Source organism: Chiloscyllium plagiosum, unplaced genomic scaffold (assembly GCF_037043375.1).
Source record: "Chiloscyllium plagiosum isolate Xiang-an unplaced genomic scaffold, Cpla_swu_hap1 HiC_scaffold_13, whole genome shotgun sequence".
Lineage (NCBI taxonomy): Eukaryota > Metazoa > Chordata > Chondrichthyes > Orectolobiformes > Hemiscylliidae > Chiloscyllium > Chiloscyllium plagiosum.
In genome coordinates this window covers 19,341,009-19,368,371 of record NW_028270151.1, presented here as the reverse complement: position 1 = coordinate 19,368,371, position 27,363 = coordinate 19,341,009, and the positions used below count along the sequence as shown (strand labels likewise).

Below are 27,363 nucleotides of genomic sequence, written 5' to 3'. Positions count from 1 at the left end.
TAAGAGTGAATCGACAATTTGTCAGTCTTGCCTGATGATGAGTTTCTGTTATCTGTTTTTGTTGGAGCAGAGACGTAGAAAGCAAGATTTCATTGGACTGTTCAAAATTATGAAGTTTTGATGAGGTAAGTAAGACAAAAACTGTTTGTGTTGACAGGAGAATTGGGAATAAGGATTGAATACTTAAGAAAATTGGCAAAGAAACAGGAAGAGTTGCGAACATTTTTTAACTCAATGAGCTTTTTTGATACAAACATCTGAACATATAAATGAGGAGGAGGGGCAGGACACTCAATCCCTTGAACCTGTCCCACTATTCAACATGAACATGGCTGACCTGATTACTGCACATTCCTGTCCACCTCTGATCACAAAGAACAAAAGCGAGGTGCTGTACAGAAACAGCCTGTGCTAATCATCATGGCAAAACTAAACTGAAAAAGCAATCCTTGTGCCCTTATTCGATCTGTATCCCTCTGTTTTCTCCCTATTCATGTAACCATGCAGATGCCTCTTAAATGTCACCAATGTGCCTGCTTCCACCATCTCTTCTGGCAGTGTGTTCCAAGCTCCTACCACTGTCTGCGTGAAAAACGTCCCTCGCACATCTCCCTTAAACTTTCCCCTGCACCTTGAACCTTCACCCCCTTGTAATTGAAATTTCAACCCTGGGAAAAAGCCTCTGACTATCCACCTAATTTATGCCTCTCATAATTGTGTAGACCTCTGTCAAGTGTCCTCTCAGCTGCCATCTTTCCAGTGAAAACAATTCTAGTGTTTTTAACCTTTCCTCATCACTTTTCATTCCTTTGCTCACCCAGAATCGATTGACCCTGACAATAAATATAATCACAGATTATCCTTCCACTGCTTTTTGAGAACGGGAGTTCCAAAGAATCAAGACCTTTGTTGAGAAAAAAAATCTCTTTTTCTTTATTTTATTCATTTCTGGGATGTGGGAGCCTCTGGTTGGGCCAGCATTTATTGCCCGCCCCTAGTTGCCCTTGAGAAGGTGGTGGTGAGCTGACTTCTTGAAACACTCCACTCCACGTGCTGTGGGTAGACCCCCAAAGACCTTAGGGAGGGAATTCCAGGATTATAACCCAGTGACGGTGAAGGAACAGAGATATATTTCCAAGTCAGGGTGGTGAGTGGCTTGGAGGGGAACTCGAAGGTGATGGTTTCCCACGTATCTGCTGTTCTCGTCCTTCTGGATGGAAGTAGTTGTGAGTTTGGAAGGTGCTGCCTGAGGATCTTCAGTGAATTTCTGTAGTGTACCTTGTAGATAGTGCACATTGTTGTTACTGAGCGTCAGTAGTGAAGGAAGTGGATGTTTGTGGATATGGTGCCAACAAGTGGGCTGCTTTGTCTTGGATGGTGTCAAGCTTCTTGAGTTTTGTTGGAGCTGCATTCATCCAGGCAAGTGAGGAGTAGTCCATCACATTCCTGACTTGCTTCTTTCAAAGAAGTACAGTCATGAAGGGCTGAATTGCCTTTTCTGTATTACATGACTTGATGTCCAACCACATTGGCACAATATATCAAGGTAATTCCATTGAACTGAAGGGTCTATTTCCATGCTGTGTGACTCTATATATAAAACAGAATGACCACAGCAGATGTAAGTGAATCTCAGACTATTGAAGACACAGAGTTAATGTTCAGGTCAATGATCTTCTGAAATGTTGTTTCTCTCCACACATGTTGATTGACCTGCTGAGTGGGTTCCAGCTTTCTCTGCTCTTATCTCAGATTTCTGGCATGCTCACTATTTTGCTTTCTCATCACTGTGTTAAACCCTGCTTCAAATGCATATGTCTTCAGCACGCAGAACTCATCAAATTACAGCTTGGTCTCATTCAGTTAGGTCCTTAATAATTAGCTTAATCATTGTTTTCAACTCCCTGTGGTAATAAATTGCAGACAAGTCTAGACAACCAATGGAAATGTAACTCATGTTAATTACATGCAAACTCTTGGGCCATTACCCTTTTACTCAAAATGCTAATCTGCCAGAAGCTTAACTTGAGGCTGCACCTAAACCATAATTGCTTTCAACATTTATCATTATATTTAAAAACTGCTTTCTAGCCTTGTATTTCTATATGATATTTTGAATTTGTCAAAGATGAGCAAACTGTAGATTTAATTATTCCATAGCCACATTCCAATCCACTGCAGCTAATACGTCCATCGAGTGGCACATTTCTTAACGCGAGCAGACTACAGAGAAACCTCGATTATCCGAATATCAATTATCCGAATATCGGGTTATCCGAAGGAGATCTCGCGATCCCGATAGAAACATCACATCAAGGACGTGTTTCCAACACTGATCGTGTCTTTTGTTGACAGTGATTAAAAGTGAACTCGGCTTACTGAAATGCTGCTGAGAACAGTCCTAGACTAGTGGGAGCCCACACACCGTCACCAAATGACTGATCTCCCACCCGCTCTCTCCCCCCACCACTTCCCCAGATAATGTCTCCAATATTGTCCTGTACAGGGCAAAAGTGGAACCTGTCAGTAAAACATTGTGTGTGTGTGTGTGTGGCTGTGAGAGTGTGTGTGTGTCGGAGGACGGGGAGCTGTGTGTATGTGCGCATGTGTGGCTGTGAGAGTGTGTGTGTGTCGGACGGTAGGGAGCTGTGTGTATGTGTGTGTATGTGTGTGTGCACGTGTGTGTGTGTGCACGTGTGTGGCTGTGTTGGATGGGGTTGGGGGTTGGGGTTGGAGGCGGATGGTGGGGCAGTGTTGGATGGGATTGTGGGGGGCTGGGGGTGCATGGTGGGGGGACAGGGGTTGGGGGCGGATGGTGGGGCGGTGTTGGACGGGGCTGCAGGCGGGAGGGGCCGGATGGTGGGGCGGTGTTGGATGGGGTTGGGGGCAGGAGTGGGGGAGGATGTTGGGGTGGTGTTGGACGGGGCTGCAGGGGGGTGGGGGCGGATGGTGGGGCGGTGTTGGATGAGGTTGTGGGGGGATGGGGATGGATGGTGGGGTGGTGTTGGATGGGGTTGGGGGCAGGAGTGGGGGCGGATGGTGGGGCGGTGTTGGACAGGGTTGCAGGGGGGTGGGGGCGGATGGTGGGGCGGTGTTGGATGGCATTGCGGGGGTTGGGGTGGATGGTGGGGTGGTGTTGGATGGGGTTGGGGCGGGGGTTGGGGGTGGATGGTGGGGCGGTGTTGAATGGGGTTGGGGTGCGGGGGTTGGGAGTGGATGGTGGGGCAGTGTTGGATGGGGTTGGGGAGATTGGGGGTGGATGGTGGGGTGGAGTTGGATGGGGTTGCGGGGATTGGGGGTGGATGGTGGGGTGGTGTTGGATGGGGTTGGGGCGGGGGGGTGGGAGCACACTGCATATAGATTGGCTAGTTGTAGCAGCACACTATGTACAGATTGACCACTTTTGGGAATGTACTGTGTGCAGATGGGCTATATATTAGAGAACTGTTTGCAGATTGGTTGCTTGTGAGAGTACGCTGCGAGCAGATTGGCTGTTAGTGGGAGCGTGCTGTGTCTAGATTGGCTGTTTGTGGGAACATAGGAGAAGGTGAGGACTGCAGATGCTGGAGTCAAAGAGTATGGTGCTGGAAAAGCACAGCAGGTCAGGCAGCATCCCAGAAGCAAGAGAATTGACCTTTCGGGCGTAAGCCCTTCCTTGTGGGAGCGTGGTGTGTGCAGATTAACTGCCATGTTTTTTACTTCTTGGCGTGACTGCCTTTCAGAATGAGGGTAGGGCTTACACAGTTAATGGTAGGGCCTTGCGGAGTGTGGTCAACCAGAGACCTGAGGGTTCAGGTACATAGTTCTTTGAAAGTTGCATCACAGGTAGATGAGGTGGTTAAGAAGGTGTTTTTCACACACTTGCCTTCATTGCTCAGACCATTGTATCTATGAGTTAGGATGCCGTGTTGTATAGAACACAGGTGAGGCCAGTTTGGAGTACTGTGTACAGTTCTGGTCAGCATGCTATAGGAAGGATATTTTAAAATTGAAAAGGTCCAGAAAAGATTTACCGGGATGTTGCCAGGACTGGAGGGTTTGAATTGTAAGGACAGATTGGACAAGGCTGGAACTTTCTTCACTGGAATGTAGGAGGTTGAGGGGTGACCTTATAGAGGTTCATAAATCATGAGAGGCATAGATAAGGTGAATAGCAAAAGTCTTTTGCCAAAGGTGGGCGTTCAAAACTAGGGGGCAGATTCTTAAAGTGAGAGGAGAAAGATTTAAAAAGGACCTGAGGTGCAAATCTTTCACACCGAGGAAGGTTCAAAAGTGGAATGAGCTGCCAGAGGAAGTGGTAGATGCAGGAGCAGTTACAATATGTAGAAGACATTTTGACAGCTTTATAAATAGAAAAGGTTTTGAGAGACATGGGCCAAATGCTGGAGAAATTATTCAAGGGGTAAACAGTGGTTAGGACACTGAGAGTCTGCCCTGGGCTTCTTTGAATGTATGGAAGGGCTCCTGCCCAAAGCGGCAATTTTCCTGCTCCTCGGATGCTGCCTAACCTGCTGTACTTTTCCAGCACCACTCTAATCTCCAGCATCTGCAGTCCTCACTTTCGCTTGTTATCTTTCTGTCTACCTGAGAGGGCAGAATCAAAAGACAGCACATTAAACAATGTGTTATTCCCTCAGTACCCACTGGAATGTCCCTCTGGAATATATGGCAATGTCTCTGGAGTGGGACCTTGTGAGAGTGCAGGAATCACGCCATTCTCTCCACTCTCTATCTAAGCTTTTTATTCAGTCAAGAGGCATAGACAGGACGGGCTGGCCCAGCATTTATTGCCTGTCCCTAATTGCCCTTGAGAAGGTAGCAGTGTTCAACAATCACAGAAACTAACTTTCCACAGGCCTTAGGACCAATCAGGAAGAAACAGAACTAGAAACAAGGCCAAGATTGAATTTCCACCAGCGTTTGCATCAAAGTTTCCTTATCCTATTGTCTTTCAGTTGTCACCCCAAATTCTCTTGGCAGGAAATAAGTCAAGGTCAGAGATCAACACTTATGTGCCTCCAATTGTAGAAGCTTGCTGATAGCAACACATTTAGGAGCCAGACAACTAAGTGTCTGTTTTCTTGGCCATTGAATGCATTTGACCCAGAACAGCCTGAGGAATCTAATGGGTAAAAACAATGACTGCAGATGCTGGAAACCACATTCTGGATTAGTGGTGCTGGAAGAGCACAGCAGTTCAGGTAGCATCCAAGGAGCAGTAAAATCGACGTTTCGGGCAAAAGCCCTTGTCAGGAATACCTAGAAGAAATGACCTGGGAGTTACAGTGGGAGAGGGACTCCCTGAGATTCTTGCAGAGAGAGGAAGAAAACTTCTTCAAGGCAGGCATCCTTGCAAGAGGATTCGCAGTAGGGTTAAATTCAATGAGGTAAAAACAATGACTGCAGATGCTGGAAACCAGATTCTGGATTAGTGGTGCTGGAAGAGCACAGCAGTTCAGGCAGCATCCGAGGAGCAGTAAAATCGACGTTTCGGGCAAAAGCCCTTCATCAGGAATACCATGAGGAATCTAATGGATGAGTGAGCATTGAGCAGCAACAATATTAAAGCCCAGTCGGGGAATCCTGTTTGCGAATGAATTAAATTATGACCATGATTTAAAACTTGTGATTTAAAACTTCACATTGCGCAGAACGCACACAGGGTTACAAAGTAGTTTCAACATAAGAAAACAGATTAATTGGCTTAAAAGAATGATGTTGTTGTTTATACCCCATATTTAACTCCTCATACCTTTTGCAGCAAATCCTAGTAATGTTATTCCATTCTCCACCATGTATTTATCTAGCTTTGACTTAAATGCATCTTGGTTATTTGCCTCCATACTTGGACTCTCTCTGAGTCTAACCCTAATCATGTCACAGCTGATTGCAAAAGGACCTTCCAACTCCAAATCCTCTCCAACATAATGATCTACCTTGGCCTTTGATGTGTGAATCACCTCTGCCCTTACCTCCGGCCACTTGAGATTTTAATCCTCACGCATGCCTTTTGTGACCTTTTACTGTTTCCTCAAAGCCATGAACAAAATTCACAAAAGAGCCGACATCAGAAATCTGGTCATATTGAGCTGTCAGATTGACTCTGACACAAACTCATGGTCATTGGCACAACTGATACAGAGATCTCTGGGAATTTAGCATCACCATCCAGTTGTAGACCCCTGCTACAGTGAATCTACAGGAGATGCCAAAATCAACCAAGATCCTTTCAAACAGAGCAAAGCAGCTAACATTTTCGGTCACTTGTAACCCAGAGCAGGGGTGATCCCCTGTGTTTCTGCTCAGATCTTGATAGTGATATGGACCAGACCCCTCAAAATATATTAAAAAGGTAGCCTGGACCCTAATCTTTTCTTATTTTAAAGTTAAGTGTAAGGTGTTGCATTCCATATGCAATTCGACTGGTCAAACCACACAGCTTTGAGCAAAAACATACTTTATTTTCACATTACAGTTAAAATACAGACAAATTTTAAAAAGAAAAGAATTGGCTTAACTGTAACTCCATCAAAATGTTAACAAAATAAAACTTACATTAACTACCAGCAATTAACTGTTTCCAATATAGTAACATCCCATAAACACATCCTTGGCAAAGGCAAATTCAGCAAAATAGATTGTCTCACATGCAATTCTAGTAACAGGAAGAAAACCAAACTGCGCCAGAGAGAGGAATCAGCGCTTCCTCATCCAGCTTCAAGACCCCAGCAACTGCAGGAAGCTAAAACTAAAATTCTGGTTCTGTGGGTGTTTAACCCCACCCATTCAGGCTGCTTCTATTGTTCTAAATTGTAAAAAAAAAACAAGTCCTCATAAGCTGTTTTCTTTATTGGCACTCAATGTGATTAAAAGGTATTTACCCACAAATTACTTACATTTGGATCTAAAATGTTATAACATAAAGGGCCACAGAACAAGAGCTGGAATTTGGGATTAGAAGGATAAAAATAAAGTGCTGCAGATGATGGAAACCTGAAATAAAAATAGAAAGTGTGAGAGAAACTCAGCTGATCTGGCAGAGTCTGTAGAGAGAGATAAAGAGTGTGAATGTGTCAAGTCCGTTTCAAGTCAGAACTGGGATTGGATAAGTGTCTTAGCCAACACGTGACTGTCCTCCTTCTATGGTTTAAACTTTCAGTGTCTCAATCAGCTAAGGCAGGGTGAGCTGTGTAGACATAATTAAAAAAACATTTGAATAAGTAATCCTGATGTCACGAAAAATGTAACGTTAATTCTTAATCCAAAGGTAAGTGTTGGATACTGAGGACAGATACACAACACAAACTTTGTGCAGCAAAGGGAGGAGCATTAATGTAGAATGGTATCTGACCATTGATTAGGAGGAAGTGAGCACTGCAGATGCTGGAGATCAGAGTCAAAAAGTGTGGCGCTGGAAAAGCTCACTGGAAAAGCAACCAAGGAGCAGGAAAGTCGATGTTCCGGGCATAACCCCTTTATCAGATTTATGCCTAAAATGTTGATCTCCTGCTCCTCCAATGCTGCTTGACCTGCTGAGCTTTTTCAGTGCCACGCTTTTCAAATCTGATCATTGATGATTGATTGTAGAAATTGTTCTGCAGCAGTAACAAGGTTCTGCTTTTTTGTGATCTGTCTCCATCTAGTGGCTATTGCTGGATATGCATGTTTATATTGTGCAGAATTCCAAAATATCAACCATAACTCACAAGATCACAACAAAATCATAAGAGTAGACCAATTCAATATGATCATGACTGATCTGACTGTGACCTCAACATCACCTTGCTGTCACCCTGTATTTTGATAATCCACTGATTATCAAAAATCTGTCTGATTTTGCTTTGAATGGGGAACGAGCCAGGCCAGGTGGTAGAAGTTGCAGAGGGGGATTTCTTCGGGAACAGTGACCACAATTCTGTAAGTTTTAGAATACTCGTAGACAAAGATGAGAGTGGGCCTAAGGGAAGTGCACTAAACTGTGGCCACGGCCAATTATATCAAAATTATGCAGGAGCTGGGAAATGTGGATTGGACACAGCTATTTGAAGAGAAGTCCACATTTGAGATGTGGGAGGCTTTGAAAGATAGTGCAGGATAGGCATGTCCCATCGAAGGCAAAGGATAGGAAGGGCAAGATTCGTGAACTGTGGATGACAGGAGAAATCATGCGACTAGCCAAAAGGAAAAGGGAAGCGTCCATAAAGTCCAGGCAGCTAAGAACAGAACGGACCCTGGAGGAATATCGGGAGAGCAGGACAAGTCTTAAATGAGGAATCAAGTGGGCTAAAAGGGGTCATCAAATAGCTTTAGTGAGCAGAATTAAGGAGAATCCCAAGGCCTTTTATTCATATATAAGAAGCAAGCAGGTAACCAGAGAAAAGTTGGTCCACTAAAGGATAAGGAAGAAACGCTATGCGTCGAACCTGAGAAAATGGGTGAGATTCTGAATGATTATTTTGCATCGGTATTCACTGAGGAGAGGGACATGCTGAATATTGAGATTAGAGAAAGAAGTTTGATTACTCTGGATCACGTTGACATAAGTAGGAAAGATGTGTTGGGTAGGCGAGAGGTCATTAAGGTGGACAAATCCCAGGACCGGATGGGATCTATCCCAGGTTGCTGAGGGAGGCGAGAGAGGAAATAGCTGGGGCCCTGACAGATATCTTTGAAGCATCCTTAAACATAGGTGAGGTGCCGGAGGACTGGAGGGTTGCTCATGGTGTCCCCCTGTACAAGAAGGGGAGTAGGGATATTCCGGGTAACTACAGACCAGTGAGCCTGGTCAGTGGTAGGAAAGTTGCTGGAAAAGGTACTCAGGGATAAAATCTATTTGTATTTGGAAAAGAATGGGCTAATCAGTGATAGGCAACATGGTTTTGTGCAGGGAAGATCGTGCCTTACCAACTTAATAGAGTTCTTTAAGGAAGTGACTAATTTGTTCGATGAAGGAAGGGCTATAGATGTCATATACATGGACTTTAGTAAGGCATTTGATAAGGTTCCCCATGGTAAACTAATGCAGAAAGTAAAGTCACATGGTGTGCAGGGTGTTCTAGCTAGGCGGATAAAGAACTGGTTGAGCAACAGGAGATGGAGTGTAGTAGGTGAAGGGAGTTTCTAAAATGGAGAAAGGTGACCAGTGGTGGGTCACTGTTGGGGGTCAGTGTTGGGGCCACTGTTGTTTGTAATATCCATAAATGATCTGGAAGCGAGCACTGTTGGTATGATCAGCAAGTTTTCAGATGACACAAATATTGGTGGAGTAGCAGAAAGCATAGCGGATTATCAAAGAATATAGATGGACTGGAGAGTTGGGCGGAGAAGTGGCAGATGGAGTTCAATTGAGGCAAATGTGAGGTGATGCATTTTGGGAAGTCTAATTTTAGAGCGAATTATACAGTTAACGGAAGAGCCTTGGGAAAAGTTGATGAGCAGAGAGATCTGGAAGTTCAGGTCCATTGTACCCTGAAGATTGCTGCACAGGTGGATAGAGTGGTCAAGAAGGCATGTGGTATGCTTGCAATCATCGGACGTGGTATTGAGTATAAGAGATGCCAGGTCATGTAAAAATTGAACAAGATGTTGGTTCAGCCGCATTTAGAATACTGTGTACAGTTCTGGTCACCAGATTACCAAAAGGATGTGGACACTTTGGAGAGGGTGCAGAGAAGATTTACGAGGATGTTGCCAAGTATGGAAGGTACTAGCTATGAAATGAGTTTGAGTGGGTTAGATTTGTTTTCATTAGAAAAAAGGAGATTGAGTGGGGACCTGATTGAGGTCTACAAACTCATGAAGGGTATAGACAGGGTAAATAGAGATAAGCTTTTTCCCAGGATGAAAGATTCAATAACGAGATGTCATGCTTTCGAGGTGAGAGGTGAAAAGTTTAAGGGGGATACACTCAGCAAGTACTTTACACAGAGGGTGGTAGGCACCTGGAATGGATTGCCAGCAGAGGTAGTAGAGGCAGGCATGGTAGATTCATTTAAGATGCATCTGGGCAGATGCATGAGTAGGTGGGGTGCAGAGAGTTACAGATACTTAGGAATTGGGCAACAGTTTTAGACAGTGGATTTGGACCGGCTCAGGTTTGGAGGGCTGAAGGGCCTATTCCTGGACTGTAAATTTCCTTTGCACTTTGTTCTTTTCTTTGAATTAGCCATTCATGGCTAATCTGTAATCAAGATCAAACTGCACCAGCCTTTGAACCATATCTCTTAAGACCTTTGCCAAACAAACATATATATATATATATTTTAGATTTGAAATTAACAACTGATTCACTGCTTTTTGTGGAAGAGAGTTCCAAACATGTACCACCCTTTGTGTGTAGAAGTGTTTCCTGACATCTCTCCTGAGCAGTCTGGTCCTAATTCTCATACAATGCCCCTTAGAATGAGAATCTCCAAACAGCTTGTCTACCCTGTCTCTTCCTGTTATTATCTTAAGACTTCAATCAGACCATTCCTTACCCTTTACAATTCTACACAAAATGGGCTTAAATTATGCAGTCTTTCCTAGTAACATAATACTTGAAGTCCAGGTATTATTCTTGTAAACTTCCAAGGTGAATACATCTTTCCTAAGTTGTGGTGCCCAATGGGGCCGGGCCAGACTTTTGTATAATTGCAGCATAGTTTCTGCATCCTTGTACCTCAGTCCTCTAGCTGATGTGAAGTTATATTGCCGTTCCTTCATTTTGCTAACCATAGCTTTGGAGCTGTGCTTTGGATGTCCCCACACCAGTTGGACTACAATGGCTTAAGAAGGTGGTTCTGCACCATCTTTGCAAGGGAAATGAAGAGCAGGCAACAAAAGGTGATCTTTCCATCAACACCCATGTTCCCTGAAAGAATTTTGAAAAGAATAAAAGTGGAAGAACTTGGTGATTGATTATCCCAGGTGAAACTGAACTACTCTCAATCCCTCCACTTTTATTAACTTTGCTGAGAAAGATCAAAGTTTTTATACTTGCCCAGTAACTTTGAAACAGTGGTCATCATGGGTCTTAGAAACAAGTAAGGTAGGAATAGGAGGAGATCATTCAGCCTTTCAAGCCTTCTACCCCATTCAATGCAATCATAATCATTCTGCTCAATACCCTGTTCCCATTTTCCCCCCATGCCCTTGAATCACTTTAGCACGAAGAACAATACCTAACTAACCTCTTGTCTAATTTCTTCTTGAATCTCTGCAGTCCTAGTTAGGATGGGGATGCCAGATTGGATTTTGTTGGATTTGGACCTCCCAACATATCATATTGGGAGGTCCAAATCCAGCAACAACTTCCCCTGAAATGAGCAAGCTACTGGAAAGCAGGGAAGACTTTTTAATGAGGAACATATTTTTCTCTTAAGCCCAATATGTTTGAGGTAAAATTAATGCGTGGCTTGCTGTTTATAGGATTCAATAATTGAACTGCATGGTTTCTTCAAGTTTTGTAGATGATGTCCTGATGGCCTGGATATAAGAAAGTGTTTGACAAAGAATACAAAAGATAAATCACTTTCTGAAGTCGAAGGATGGCTCTGTGCTTTTAATAAAATTAAATGACCATTATTTTGTTTCTCATGTCACGTAAGAGAAATTTATTTTCTGGTTGACTGACGCAAGTTAGCTTCAGTTGATATGAATTTTGAGTGTGGTGCTGGAAAGGCACAGTGAGTCAGGCAGCATCCAAGGAGCAGGACAATCGACATTTTGGACAAAAGACCTTCATCAGGAATTGTGCCCGAAGTGTCGATTCTCTTGCTTCTCGGATGCTGCCTGACCTGCTGTGCTTTTCCAGGACCACACTCTGGAATCTGATCTCTAGCATCTGCAGTTTTCACTTTCTTTCAGTTGATATGTGTTGATCCTGGGGGAATAGGAGGGGGAGCTGGGGTGGAGGGTCATATTTCATCTGTCAAAGAAACAGCTGTAAGTGGATTCCAATCAGAACTTGGGCCATTCAAGTCTGTGATTGTAATTCATCAAACATTCTTGTTTGGATTTGCTGAAGTGATACTTCTCAGTCATTCAAGGCAACATGAATCTTTCAAAAGCACCTGAAGCCTGAAGAATTAAGTAATGGATGAAATGGCACAGAATAACAAGAATCCAATTATATATCTAGTGAAAAAGCACATCAATAAGCAATGAATGCTCCTGCTCTGCTTGGCAGTGATTTACGTTCTTGTGAGCTACTGTGCATTTGGCAACTTACAAAGGCAAACATGATTACAGGACTGCACACAATCAGGCAAGCTTTCAGTTAGAAATCACATTATCAAACTGGATGGCCCATACATTCTGGTTTAAGCTTTCTCCCTGGATGTGACACTATCTTGTTCTATCTCTATGGATTCTGCCCGCTGTGAGGTCTGGCTGTTGGATGTTTGGGGTTACTCGATCGTGTTAGACTGTCTCTTTCGAACTGGACATTGCCGTGCTGAAGATTAATTACGAGGCAACAGTGAGAACTGCATATGCTGGAGATTAGAGTCGAGAGTGTGGTGTTGGAAAAGCACAGCAGGTCAGGCAGCATCCAAGGAGCACAAGAGCTAATGTTTCAGGCAAAAGCCTTTCATCATGAGTTATTAATCCTGAAGATTAACTACTGTCTAGCCCTAGGGAGTTCCAATAAATTATTTAATTTATATATTAATTCACTGCACACTGATTACTGCTCTCAATTGCAGTTCTTCCATCAGTCTCTTCTCAGTAACTCATGGATATGGATCTTAAAGTTACAGGATTATGTATATCATTAGCATATTTATTGTGATTCAAATGGAGAAAGACTGCGGAGAGGTCCAGGCTAGAGGGATTTGGGAATCCTCATGTATAAATCACAAAAGCCTGCAATATAACTTCAACAGGTAATATTGAAGGCAAATGGAACATTAGCCTCTATTTCCAACAGATTGAGCATAAATATAGTGACACTTTGCTAAAACTGTACAAAGCATGAGATCATGCACCGAATGCTGTGAACAGTGTCAGTCCCCTTACCTAAGGAACAAAATACAGGGATTTGCGGCAGGACTTTAGGTTGGTCCTGAGTATGGGGGGATTTTCTCATTAGGATAGGTTGAGTAAATTGGGTGTGTACTCACTGGAGTTCAAAAGAATGCGAGGCATCCTTGTTGAAACCTATAAGATTCTTAGGGGTCTTGACAGGATAGATGCAGAGCGGCTGTTTCTCTTTATAGGAGAGTTGAGGACCAGATGGGTCATAGACAGTCCATGGTCTTACGGTCAGAGGATACAATCTTAGAGTAAGAATTTGCATGCTTAAAACAGAGTTGAGGATGATTTTCTTCTTTCAAATGATAGTGAGTCGGTGGAATTTTTTTGCTGGAGAAAGCTGTAGCAACTTGATTGCTGAGTATATTCAATGCTGAGATAAATAGATTTTTAATCAGTCAGCAAATCGATGATTATATAGGGAAAGCAGAAAAGCAGAGCTGAGGATTATCAAATCAGAAAAGATTTCATTGAATGGTGGAAAAATTGGTGTAGAGCTCACAGAGTCATAGGGTTGTGCAACAGAAGCAGACCCTTCGGTCTATCTCATCCGTGCCGACCAGATATCCTTAACTAATCTAGTCCCATTTGCCAGCGTTTAGTCCATATGCCTCTAAACCCTTCCTATTCATGTACCCATCCAGATGCCTTTTAAATGCCGTAATTGTGCCAACCTCCATCACTTCTTCTGGCAGCTCATTCCATACACGCACTACTGTCTGCGTGAAAAGGTTACCCCTTAGGTCCCTTTTCAATCTTTCTCCCCTGACCTTAAACCTATGCCCTCCAGTTTTGGACTCCCTGGTGGGGGGAAAGACCTTGTCTATTCACTTTATGCATGTCTCTCATGATTTTATAAATGTCTATAAGATCATCCCATATCCCCTAACACTCCAAGGAAAACAGCCCCAGCCTGTTCAGGCTCTCCCTGTAGCTCAAACCCTCCAACCCTGGCAAAATCCTTGTAAATCTTTTCTGAACCCTTTAAAATTTCTCAAACATCCTTCTTACAGAAGAGAGACCAGAATTGAATGCAATATTCCAAAGGTAGCCTAACCAATGTCCTATAAGTGGAACTGAATACAAAACTAAGGATGTTGTGCTTCAGTTTTAGAAGGCATCAGGAGCACCATGCAGAGTATTGGTCAACGTATTTAGCAAAGTGTGTAAATAAATCGGAAACAATATATTCAATAATATCTGGAATATAAGATAATCAGAGGGTTAGATAGGGTGGACAGGGAGAGCCTTTTTCCAAATATAGTGACGGCGAGCACGAGGGGGCATAGCTTTAAATTGGGGGTGATAGATATAGGACGGATGTCAAAGGTAGTTTCTTTACTTAGAGAGTAGTAAGGGTATGGAATGCTTTGCCTGCGACAATAGTAGATTCACCAACTTTAAGTACATTTAAGTCGTCAATGACAGGCATATGGACGTACATGGAATAGTTAGATGGGCTTCAGATTGGTATGACAAGGTCGGCGCAACATCGAGGGCCGAAGGGCCTGTACTGCGCTGTAATGTTCTATGTTCTATGTTCCATGAATGCACCAGTTGCCCTACCAGGGAAGATTGGAGGGCTAGGTTTGTTATTCATGGGGTTTAGAGGAGTGAGATGTCACTTCAATGCAACATAAAGTCCTGAAAGGTCTTCACCAGGATAGGTATTGAGAGAATGCTTCCTCTTATATGAGGTTCTGGAATTAAGGGCCATTGTTTGGAAATCAGGTGTCACCCATTTAAAACAGAGATTAAGCAAAACATTTCTCTCCAAAGGCCACGAGTCTTTAGAACTATCTTCCTGAAAAGCCAGTGGAAGCAGAGCCCTTGAATATGTTTAAGGCATAGATAGGCAGATCCTTGTTCAGCATATATTGAAGGTTTTATCAGAGATAGACGGGAATGTATATTTGAGATTCTGATCTTATTGTAACACAGAGCAGGCTTGAAGCACTGAATAGCCTATTCCTGCTCCTGATGCATATGTTCATATTGCAAAGAGTAAACAGAAACACCCTGAAAATAGTTCCCCTGGAGGTGTGAACAACTCCCCCTTGCTCATCTCATCCTGAGAATGAGGGTGATCCAAACTGTTGGATGACAACATTAAAAAAAATTGACTAAAATAAAATACTCTAGATCTGGACTAGCCCCAGACATAACAAAACACTTTTGGGATTGCACCCACCTTCAGTGTGATCTGTGTGAGACTGTATGCAACAGCATTTCAAAGTAACCCTTCCTGGAAAGTCTGTGAGAGACATCCTAATTGGGAGAATTCTCAGCTCTCAAAGGCATGTCTTTCAGAAATCAGCCACAGCTCTGCCAAAAAAACCATCTCAGCAATCTGCAAATGCTGTAACCACAGAATCAGTGAGGGATAGAAACCTTCTTTTCCTCTCTTTAATAGACTGCTCTACATATTGACTTCACTCATATGAAACATTCAATTGTTGAAGCCATTCCAGTTGCTAAAGTCTGAGCTCATGTTTTCAACTCCTTCACCTTTGGGGAGATAATCTACAAACAAGTAATAGGCCTGTATTAATAATGGACAGATTCCCCTTATATCCTCATAAGTATCTTTTACTCATATCTATTTTGACATTTGCAACTTTTTTTACATCATATCACACTCTAATTTAATAACTTTCGACAGTGGTTTGCAATAAATTAACTTTTTATCAGGTTTAAAATGAAAAGCTCGAATAAAGTGCTACTCACTGACAACACTGTGGTGTGTTTTTGACATTTCTGCTCCTGAGAGATTATATTAGATTCCCTACAGCATGGAAGCAGACCTTTTGGCACAACAAGTCCACACCGACCCTCCAAAGGGTAGCCCAGCCAGGCCCATTTCCCTCTGACTAATTTACCAACACTACGGGCAATTTAGCATGGCCAATTCACCTGACCTGCACATCTTTGAATTATGGGAGGAAACTGGAGTACCCGGAGGAAACCCACGCAGACACTGGAATCTAGCCTGGGTCCCTGATGCTGTGAGACAGCAGTGTTAACCACTGAGCCACCATGCCGCTCCAAGAGGGCATACTCCTGTTTTAGATTGCCTCTGAAACCTGACAAGAGATTTAAAAAAACAAGAGCAGTAGACCCGATGAGCCTGTTCATTTCAGGCAATGTTTCCATCACAGCTATTTCTCAGATGGCATTGAATTGTCCATTGTCATTAGTCCACTTGGACTCAATAGTCAGATGGCAAAAGGAGATGTTCACTGTCCAATGCAACATTTGGCTCATGACGGAGCTGTCATAATCTGATTCGATCATAGAAACCCAAAGAACAGCAGATGCTGTAAATCAGGAACAAAAACAGAAATTGCTGTCCAAGCTCAGCAGATCTGGCAGCATTTTTGGAGAGAAATTGAGAGTTAGCATTTCAGGATGAGTGACCTTCCCCAGAAGGGATCTCAAAGTTCTGAGGAAGGGTCACTCTACCCGAAACGTTAACTCTGATGTCTCTCCACTGATGTTGCCACACCTGCTGAGCTTTTGCAGCAATTTCTATTTCTGATTTGATTATGTTTGGAATCCACAAATTCGCTGACCAGACATCTGTTAAAATTAATTCAAGTGAAACTGAGGGCCAGGAAACAAATGCCAGCGGCTATATGTTAAAAATTAAAGTGGTTTGCTAAAAACAGAAACAGAAGCTCAAAAAGTAATCACACATTCAAGAATTAAGGCATGTGGTTGGGGTAATCAGTATCTGAGATACAGAATGGAACATTCCTGCTTTCACTGGATCCAAAGTGCAACCTGTTTCATTGTCAATTTCAATGGAACACTCAAAAACGGCCACGAGATGCTGGCAAAATGAATGTGTAAAGGAGCAATCCTTTTTATTTGCTCAAGGGATGCCCATTTGTTGAGTAACTCTAATTGCCCTTGAGACCATGATGGTGAGCAATCCTTTTGAATGTCTGCAGACGATAGTGGAGGGTGTTGGTGGGGGGAGTGGGCACCCATGGTGCTGTTCACGTGATAGTCCCAGGACATTGACCAAGTGGCAGTGATGGAACATCAAATTTTTGTTTTATTCACCCATGGGATGTGGGCATCACTGGCTGGGCCAGCATTTATTGACCATCCCTTGAGAAGATGGTGGGGAGTTGCCTTCTTGAACTGTTGCAGCCTGTGTGCTGAAGGAAGACCCAGAATGCCTTTAAAAAACCAATTCCACGATTGTAACCCAGGCAAAGGCCTTGCTGCCACATTCAGTCAACACTGCCTTGAAGTAAGGGAAAAACATTCTCACCTCATCTCTTGAGTTCAGGCCTTTTTGTCTATATTTGGACCAAGCTGTAATGAGGTCAAGAGTTGAGTCATCCTGTTAGAACCTGAAGTGAGTGTCAGTGACCAGGTTATTGATGATCAAGTGGCAATTGATAGGACTGTCGATGATCACTCCCATTGCTTTGCTAATGATCGAGAGTAGACTGATGAGGTGCTACTTGGCTGAGTTGGATTAATCCTACTTTTTTGTAAGAGACCGTAGCTGGGTAATTTTCCACATTACTGCATAAGTGCCAGTGATGTGACTATGCTGGAACACTTTGGTTAGGGGCATACCTAATTCTGGAGCAGTTGTCTTCAGTTTTATTTGCAGACTATTGTCAGGGCCTTTCCAGTAACCATTATCTTCAGACATTTCTTGATATTGCATGGAGTGAAGCAAATTGGCTAAAAACTGACAGGTGGTGATGTTGGGAACTGGGATCATCCATTCAGTACTTCTGGCTGAAGATTATTGCAAATAGAGTCATAGAGTCATAGAGAGGTACAGCACGGAAACAGACCCTTCAGTTCAACCCGTACATGCTGACCAGATATCCCAACCCAATCTAGTCCCAATGCTTAAACCTTGACATTTTCACTGATGTGGTGGGCTCCTTAGCATTGAGGTTGGGGTTATTTGAGTCTCAGCATCCAATTAGTTATCTAAATGTCCAAAACCATTCATGAATGGATGTGGCAGGACTGCAGAGTTTAAATCTGATTGTAGATTTCCTTACATCTATCTATCACATGCTGTTTGGCACACAAGTAGTCCTGTGTTGTACCTTCAGCAAGTTGACACCTTACTTTTAGATATACCTAAAAATAGTAGAGTGCATATGATTTGTTTTATGAGTAAGTGCCAGTTAATGCTTTGAATTATGTCAAGTTCCAATAGTATTATTTTGAAATGTGCTAAATTACTGAGGTGAATTTGGTTCTCAGAATTTAGTGTTCCAAATTAGCAGGGCAAGGCTTGCAAACAGACAGCATCAAAGACGAAAATGAGATCTTTGGCTGCAAGTGCAATGTTGTATTTAAATAACTGCTTATGTTTTAGATAGAATTGAAAGAACATAAAAGTTTGGCTAGACTACAAAAAGTACTGTGCATTGTTTTGTTCCCAAAAATTGTAGAATCATAGAATCCCTACAGTGTGGAAGTAGGCTATTCAGCCCATTGAGTCCACACTGACCCTCCAAAGGGCAGCCCACCCAGACCAACCCCATCCCTATAATCCTACATTCCCTGTAGCTAATCCACCTAACCTGAACATCCTGAACACTATGGGTAATTTAGCATGGTCAATCCACCTAACCTGCACACCCCTGAGCACAATGGGTAACTTAGCATGGCCAATCCACCTAACCTGCACATAATTGGACTGTGGGAGGAAATGAGAGCACTCAGAGGAAACCCACAGACACAAGGCGAATGTGCAAATTCCCATCAGGCAGTCACCCAAAGGTGGAATTGAACCTGGGCCCCCTGTACTGTGAGGCAGCAGTGCTGACTACCAAGCCATTGCGCCACCCTATTGTGATATGGATGTCGAGGTGTTGGAGAAGTTGCAGAAAGGATTTAGCAAAATAGTACAATGTGTTAAAGGTTATACCATTCATAAAAGAGGCTAAAGCACTTCTCATGAGTAAAAGAGAGATGGAGAGGACTTTAAAACTTTGATCGGTGGACATGGAGAAGATGTTTCCACTTACTGGGCAAGAGCAATATTCAGATTCCGGGAACTGTCATAGAGCAGACGTGAACCATTTGACTCATATCCTCTGCGCCAGCTTGCGTTCTCCCGTTTTCTCTCAATTATCCTGCACATTCTTCCTTTGCAGTTAGCAGTCCCATACTGTTGTGAATGCCTCAGTTTGAGCCTGCCTTCAGCATACTTTCAGTCAGCACATTCCAGAGGCTAACCACTCACTGTGGGAGAAAAAAAATGTTTGTTTTCATATCACTTTGCATCTTGTCCTGTGCTGATTGCTGTTTGAGGCACAGTGTGTGAAGCCAGGACTGAGGTCAGTGAGTGAGTGGTTGAACGAATAAGCAAGTGAGTGAATGAATGAATCATATGAGATGAGGTGAGGTATCTATGAATTAATTGACATAAATATTTACATTTAATTAACACAATAAAGACAGCATGACAAGTGAAGGATCACAACTACAACATGCAGGAACTTTTGAAAGTTACGTCAACTCATTGTTTGAGCCACTTTTGTTTTGGACTGAAAAGTGGGAAATAAAAGTTTTCTCAATTCCCAGGTTGCAGGGAATTTATCGTTTGGCTTTGCAGAGCTTGAAGCTCTAAGTTGAAAGTGTGTTGTGCTTTACCTATGGTTTATAAAAGGCCAAGTGACATTTGGAAAAGCAAACTGTTTAGAGAGAGAAGATGAATTTATCAGAATTGTCTGCCACTACAATCTGTAAAGTGTCAGATGTCAACTATGTTCAAGGTAGAAATTGATGAATTTCCACATATTAAAAAACATCAAGGAACATAAAGTTATTGCAACAGATGGTGCTATGGTAGAAAATTTGCCATGATTTGTTTGAATGGGGAAGCAGACTAGAAGGGCTGAATGGATTACGCCTGCTCCAAATTCTTATGTTATAATTACATTAAATCTGTTTCACAACTGTTCACAAGTGAGGATATTTCCCCCCCAACTACTCCATCTAAAACCTGAATGATGTCAAATCCCTCTGTTGAATATGCTCTCAGCCTTGTTTTCTCAGGAAAACAGTCCTAACTTGTCCAATCTGTCTTCAGAATTGAAGTTTCTTATCCCTGGAGCCTTGGATTTTCTAAATCTTTTCTGCACTCTCTCGAATATTGTTGCATTATTCCTAAAACAAAGTGCCTAGAATTAGATGCAGCACTTCACCTGAGGCTGAACTAATATCCTCTATGACTGCAGATGCTGGAAACCAGATTCTAGATTAGTGGTTCTGGAAGAGCACAGCAGTTCAGGGAGCATCCGAAGAGCAGTAAAATCGATGTTTCGGGCAAAAGCCCTTCATCAGGAATACAGGCAGAGAGCCTGAAGGGTTGAGAGATAAGTGAGAGGAGGGTGGGGGTGGGGAGAACGTAGCATAGAGTACAATAGGTGAGTGGGGGAGGGGATGAAGGTGATAGGTCAGGGGGGAGGGTGGAGTGGACAGGTGGAAAAGAAGGTAGGCAGGTAGGACAAGTCATGGGGACAGTGCTGAGCTGGAAGTTTGGAACTAGGGTGAGGTGGGGGAAGGGGAAATGAGGAAACTGTTGAAGTCCACATTGATGCTCTGGGGTTGAAGTGTTCCGAGGCGGAAGATGAGGCATTCTTCCTCCAGGCATCTGGTGGTGAGGAAGCGGCGGTGAAGGAGGCCCAGGACCTCCATGTCCTCGGCAGAGTGGGAGGGGGAGTTGAAATGTTGGACCACAGGGTGGTGTGGTTGATTGGTGCTGGTGTCCCGGAGATGTTCCCTAAAGTGCTCTGCTAGGAGGCGTCCAGTCTCCCCAATGTAGAGGAGACCGCATGGGGAGCAACGGATACAATAAATGATATTGGTGGATGTGCAGGTAAAACTTTGATGGATGTGGAAGGCTCCTTTAGGGCCTTGGATGGAGGTGCGGGAGGAGGTGTGGGCGCAGGTTTTGCAATTCCTGCGGTGGCAGGGGAAGGTGTCAAGATGGGAGGGTGGGTCGTAGGGGGGCGTGGACCTGACCAGGTAGTCACGGAGGGAACGGTCTTTGCGGAAGGTGGAAAGGGGTGGGGAGGGAAATATATCCCTGGTGGTGGGGTCTTTTTGGAGGTGGCGGAAATGTCGGCAGATGATTTGGTTTATGCAAAGGTTGGTAGGGTGGAAGGTGAGCACCAAGGGCGTTCTGTCCTTGTTACTGTTGGAGGGGTGGGGTCTGAGGGCGGAGGTGCGGGATGTGGACGAAATGCATTGGAAGGCATCTTTAACCACGTGGGAAGGGAAATTGCGATCTCTAAAGAAGGAGGCCATCTGGTGTGTTCTGTTGTGGAACTGGTCCTCCTGGGAGCAGATACGGCAGAGGCGGAGGAATTGGGAATACGGGATGGCATTTTTGCAGGAGGTAGGGTGGGAAGAGGTGTAATCCAGGTAGCTGTGAGAGTCGGTGGGTTTGTACAAAATGTCGGTCATCATTAATGGAGATGGAGATGGAGAGGTCCAGGAAGGGGAGGGAGGTGTCAGAGATGGTCCAGGTAAATTTAAGGTCAGGGTGGAATGTGTTGGTGAAGTTGATGAATTGCTCAACCTCCTCGCGAGAGCACGAGGTGGCGCCAATGCAGTCATCAATGTAGCGGAGGAAGAGGTGGGGGGGAGTGGTGCCGATGTAATTATGGAAGATCGACTGATCTACGTAACCAACAAAGAGACAGAGTCAAAAATCACACAACACCAGGTTATAGTCCAACAGGTTTAATTGGAAGCACACTAGCTTTCGGAGCGACGCTCCTTCATCAGGTGATTGTGGAGGGCTCGATCGTAATACAGAATTTATAGCAAAAATTTGCAGTGTGATGTAACTGAAATTATACATTGAAGAATTGATTGTCTGTTAAGCCTTTCATCTGTTAGAATACAGTGATAGTTTCACTTCTTTCATGTGTAAATCACAAAATCCTTTTATTAAAGTTGAATTCTCGTGTTAGCTGTTAACAATGGTGATAGCTAGACAACATGTTAGGAGTTAAAAATCACACAACACCAGGTTATAGTCCAACAGGTTTAATTGGAAGCACTGAAAGCTAGTGTGTTTCCAATTAAACCTGTTGGACTATAACCTGGTGTTGTGCGATTTTTAACTTTGTACACTCCAGTCCAACACCGGCATCTCCGAATCAAGACAATATGTTGAAAGTGTTAGCCCCCTGTGTTCTCTGTCTATGACCTGATGTTTAGATTGATTCCAATCTAAAAAGTGAGATAACAGAGTTTTACATAAATTCATGCAGTTTTTGAGCTCAGAGTTCTACATGAATGTATGTGATTTTTTAGCAAAGTGCAATGTAACTCTGAAAATACCAAAAAATTCACCACACAAAATATATGTGTGCATGTGGGTCTTTGTCTGTCTGTGTCTGTCTGGGGTGGGGGTTGTGAGTGTGGGAAAGTGTGTGTGTGTTTGTGTGTGTGTGTGTGTATGTGTGTGTAGTGAGTGCAGAGTGTCTTAAGTCTGTGAGGGGGTGCATATGTGGGAGTCTGTGTGTCTATAAGGTTGTGTGTGGGTGTCTGTGTGCGTGTGTATGTGAGAGTGTGTGTGTGTGTGTAGGAATATCTGTGTGTGTGTGTGTAGTGCAATGGTGATCACCTGTAATGTGACATGAACCCAATGTCCCGGTTGAGGCCCTCCCTATGGGTACCGAACTTAGCTATCAGCCTCTGCTCGGCCACTTTCCTCTGCTGCCTGTCCGGAAGTCCACCTTGGAGGATGGTCACCCGAAGGTCCGAGGCTGAATGTCCTGGACCACTGAAGTGCCCCAACTGGGAGGGAACCCTCCTGTCTGTTGATTGTTGTGCGGTGCCCATTCATTCGTTGTCGTAGCCTTTGCTCAGTTTTCCCAATGTACCATGCCTCCGGGCATCCCTGCCTGCAACGTATAAGATAGACAATGTTGGCTGAGTCACATGAGTACCTGCCATGTACACGGTGGGAGGTGTTCCCACGCGTAATAGTGGTATCTATGTCCACAATCTGCCACGTTTTGCAGCGTCCACCGTGACAGGGTTGTATGGAGTTATCCTGAGAGCCGGGCAGTTTGCTACGAGCAATGATCTGTTTGAGATTTGGCGGTTGTTTAAAGGCAAGTAGTGGAGGTGTGGGAAAGGTCTTGGTGAGGTGCTCATCCTCATTGATAATGTGTCGCAGGTCACGAAGAACATGGCGTAATTTTTCAGCCCCTGGGAAGTACTGAACAACGAAGGGTACCCTGTCAGTTGCAGCCCGTGTCTGTCTCCTGAGGAGGTCATTACAGTTCCTTGCTGTGGCAACCCCTCACAGACTTAAGACACTCTGCACTCACTACACACACACACACACACAATATCATCCTCACAGGACACAATGCTTCCATGTTTCATGACATCTGCAAATACTGTATTCCTTAAATTAGCGCTAAAGGTATACAATATTCACCAAAATAAATGCAGAGGAATCCAAGCTGTGGTTAAATTGAATATTAGAAGGAGTAGTTGAAGTCAATCAAATAAATGCAATAAATGCTATGGGAAGGTTATTTGCGACAAGGAGCAGCCCGGGGGCTCAGTGATTAGCACTGCTGCCTTACAGCACTAGGGTCCCTGGTTCATTTCCACCTAAGGGCAGCTGTTTGTGTGGAGTTTGCACATTCTCCCCGGGTTTGCTCTGGTTTCCTCCCACAGTCTGAAGGCGTGCAAGTCAGATGAATTGCCCATAGTGTTAGGTGCGTTAGTCAGGGGGGAGGGTGTGGACTTGTTGGGCCGAAGGGCCTATTTCCATACTGTAGGGAATCTAATTTTTAAAAAATTAGAGGAAATTAAAGTTACACTGTTAATGTTGGATGGAGAGGAGTGAGATGTGCCTCAGGTAAAGCATAAACCTCAACTTTGAGGTAAATGGCTTTCTTCTCTTCTGTAATATGATGCGAATCACTATAATTCAATGGAACTAAAACCCAGCTGTTCATTAAATGTAGTTAACAGTGTGAGTTGTACATATTTTTGGGTGGATTTACCAAATCCTAAATCCTAGCAGGGAACTGGTCTCAAAGGAGAGCTTGGGTTGAATTCATACTGGTACTCCGTTCATTTCTCCTCTCCCTGCTTCATGTTTATTTTGTAAAGCTTCAAAGACTTGGCACCAAATTTGCACTCTGCACAAAATGTACAGTTCCAGGCATAAATGGCTTCATTCATCTTAAGCTGTCCATAAATATAGAAGGGAGAATTTATGATGCCTTACATTATAGTGCAGTGGGCAAAAGAATAGTAGCTTGTGGGAAATTACAGTTTTTTGCTGCAACAGTACGAATACTTTTTTTTGTGATAATGTAGGTATCACTACAAGAGTCAGAGAAGGTCAATGCACATCAGGTATGTACAGAAAATGTACTTAGGGGCATCATTGCCTATACACACATCTGGGACATTCTAACGTTGCTTAAAGTTGATTTACTTTGGTGCTCAGATTCCAGTTGCAATCGCTTAAAGCCCTTTTGCTTAATATTAATCTAGACACTTGATTTACATGGGAAGCTGGTGTTCACTAGAGAGGGAGTTCAGAGAGCATTGCATATAAGAGAAGAAATACGTGGGAATTCAAGTTAGTTCTACCATTTAATAAGATTATGGCTGAACTCCTGCATCAACTCCATTTTCCCTCCCATTTGCCGTTTTGCTTGTTTCTTTAGTGCCCAAAATATATCAATCTTCGACTTAAATAAACACATCAACTGATCTGCCATGGAGTACAGAATTGAGATCATTTCTCACTAACTGAGTGAAATAAAGTCTCCTCATCTCAGTCCTAAAACCCCACCCCTTATCCTGAGACAATGCTTCCATTTTCTTGATTCCCCAGTCAGGGAATCCCTATGTATTTGGAGTTCCCTACAAATTGTATACATTTCAATGATATTGTCTTTCATTCTTTAGATTCCAGGGAATGTAAATCCATTCAACTCAATTTTTTCTCATTCTGGTGAACCTTCATTGCAAACTTTCTGAAGAAAGTTTATCCATCCTTGGAACAGGACATCAAAACTGTACACAGGGCTCCAAATTTAGATCAGAGTGGTGCTGGAAAAGCACAGCAGGTCAGGCAGCATCCGAGGAGCAGGGAAATCGACATTTTGGGCAAAAGCCCTTCTTCAGGAATGAAGGCAGGGAGCCTCCAGGGTGGAGAGATAAATCACTGAAGATCCATACAACTGCAGCAATGTCTCTTTTTCCTTGCATTCCAGAACCTCTCACTTCCCAAGAATAACTCTGAAGTCCAAGCATTAATGTTTCTCTCCTCACAGATGCTATCAGACCTGCTGAGCTTTTTCACACTTTGTTTTTACTTCAGATTTTCATGAATCACTGTATTTTGCTTTCATTAGAGCATTTCCCTTCCAAATTACTTGCTGTTCCTGTATATTTACTTTTTGTGATGTATATACAACTCTACTCCAATCCACTTGACTACCAGTGACATTCATCCATTCATCTATCTGTATGCTTTTGGGACATTTTACCGACTCGTCGTTGAGGGGTATGGATTGATTCTTTCCCTGTAATTTTCCTACAAAATACAGCTTTCCTTTCACTGTAAGTGAACTAATGTCATATCCAGATGTCTGGTTTCAAGCTAAGGACAATGTCACAAGGTGGCAGAAGAGTTCTTATGGCTCGGACTGTGTGTACAGTAAGTTTGCCAGTTAACCACTGGGGGTATGAAGGAAGATATTAATCAAAGGAAAGGAATAAAATTGTCAAATTTAATGGGTAAGATAATATGGATTGCTAACATGTCAGGCTGAGTGTCCATTAGTAATTGTACATGTCTTATATACCCAGCAGAAAAGTGAGCATGATAGGGAACAATGGAAGGAGGTGAGGTTGCTGCTATTACTTGAAAACGTTGCATTTACGTATTAGCATTGGACAGAATAATCATAGAACTTCACAGCATTGAAAGAAGCAATTTTGTCCACCAGGAGCCAATTTTAACCCTGTGCAAGTGAATGGGTTTTGAATGAATTAAAATCTAGTTGCTCAGTGCGTCTGCTGCTTGAAAGACGCGTCCAATTAGCTTCACTCTTCTGCTGTTCTCTTACAGCCCTGCAATTTGTTTTCTTTTTCAAGTATTGTCTGTTGAAGATGACGGTTGCATTTGCTTTCGCAACCCTCTCAGGCAGATTATAGCAGCTCGCTGCTTCAAAAAAGTCTTCTCTGTCTTCCTACAGTTTCTTTTGCCAATTATGTTGAACGTGTGTCCTTTTTGTTAACGTCCTGCCTGTAAAAATGATTTGTGCTTACTGACTCTTATCAAAACCCTCGTAATTTTGATTTTAATACTTCAAGGTTTGAAATAAAATATGCTTGAAATTAATTCAGGACAGCTGAATGCAGCAAATGTTCTTGCAGCAAGGTCATTTGTGAATATAAGTGAGGTTATATTGTGTAATTCTTTCACTCTATTCTGGCAGGTGAAGGCGTCTTGTGGTGCAGTGGGTGGCATTCTGACGTCTAAGCCAGAAGGTCGAGGTTGAAATCTCACTCCAGGGTTGAATGGCCAACGAGAGTTCATTTATAATGTGGCCAAATTGTGTGAGAGTTGATGTGTAAATATTTACAATGCATGCCAATAGCAAGCAGGAGCGAGTTCTGGTTCGCCGTGCAAAGGAAACTGGTTGGAGCCTCAACTGTAGCCCCCGGTTACGTGTATGTCGCCACAGCAACTGGGATTTACCGAGTGAACTGCGACTCACCATCATCACCTTGAAACCTCTGAAAGCTTGAGTTGTCCCAGTGTGATTGCTAATTTATTGATATTCTTTTTCACGTACAGATTTTAACGCTGTTCTCTTGCCTCATTTTGTACGTCCCACTTGAGATTGCAAAACTGCATCAACCTACAGAGTTTTGAATCCAAGCAACAGAGATGATCTATCACAAGACAATTAGTGGAATGAATGTACAGAGGTGGTCAGATGGTAAAATAATATGCAGAGTCCATAACAGAAAGAAAGACTCCAGGAACCTGAGCACATTACCTAAACTGACATTCACATGACAGCATTGAGGGAGTACTTCAGTGCTGTTACTTTGGATGGCATGTTAACTGACGGTTTGTCTGCCCTCTTAGGAAGGTGTAAAAGCTCAGATCATCTTCTGAAGAGAAGCATAAACTTTGTTTCTCACTCCACAGCCATTGCCAGACCTGTTGAGTTTCTCCAAAATGTTCTGTATTGGTTTCTCCGACTGGTATTCAAAGTCACAAAACAATAAACCTATTGATGTGTTAAAGGTAGAGGGGAAAAAACACAGAAGTTCCTGGAGAAT

At 43.2% G+C, this 27,363-nt stretch overlaps 1 long non-coding RNA gene across 1 annotated transcript in view; it reads left to right on the top strand.

The window, feature by feature from the left end:
• LOC148148259 (uncharacterized) overlaps nucleotides 1-27,363 on the top strand; it is a 71,818-nt gene continuing 44,455 nt past the window's right edge. Inside the window, exon 1 of the long non-coding RNA XR_015759111.1 lies at nucleotides 1-125. This is a non-coding gene — a long non-coding RNA (uncharacterized LOC148148259). The remainder of the gene's footprint in view (nucleotides 126-27,363) is intronic.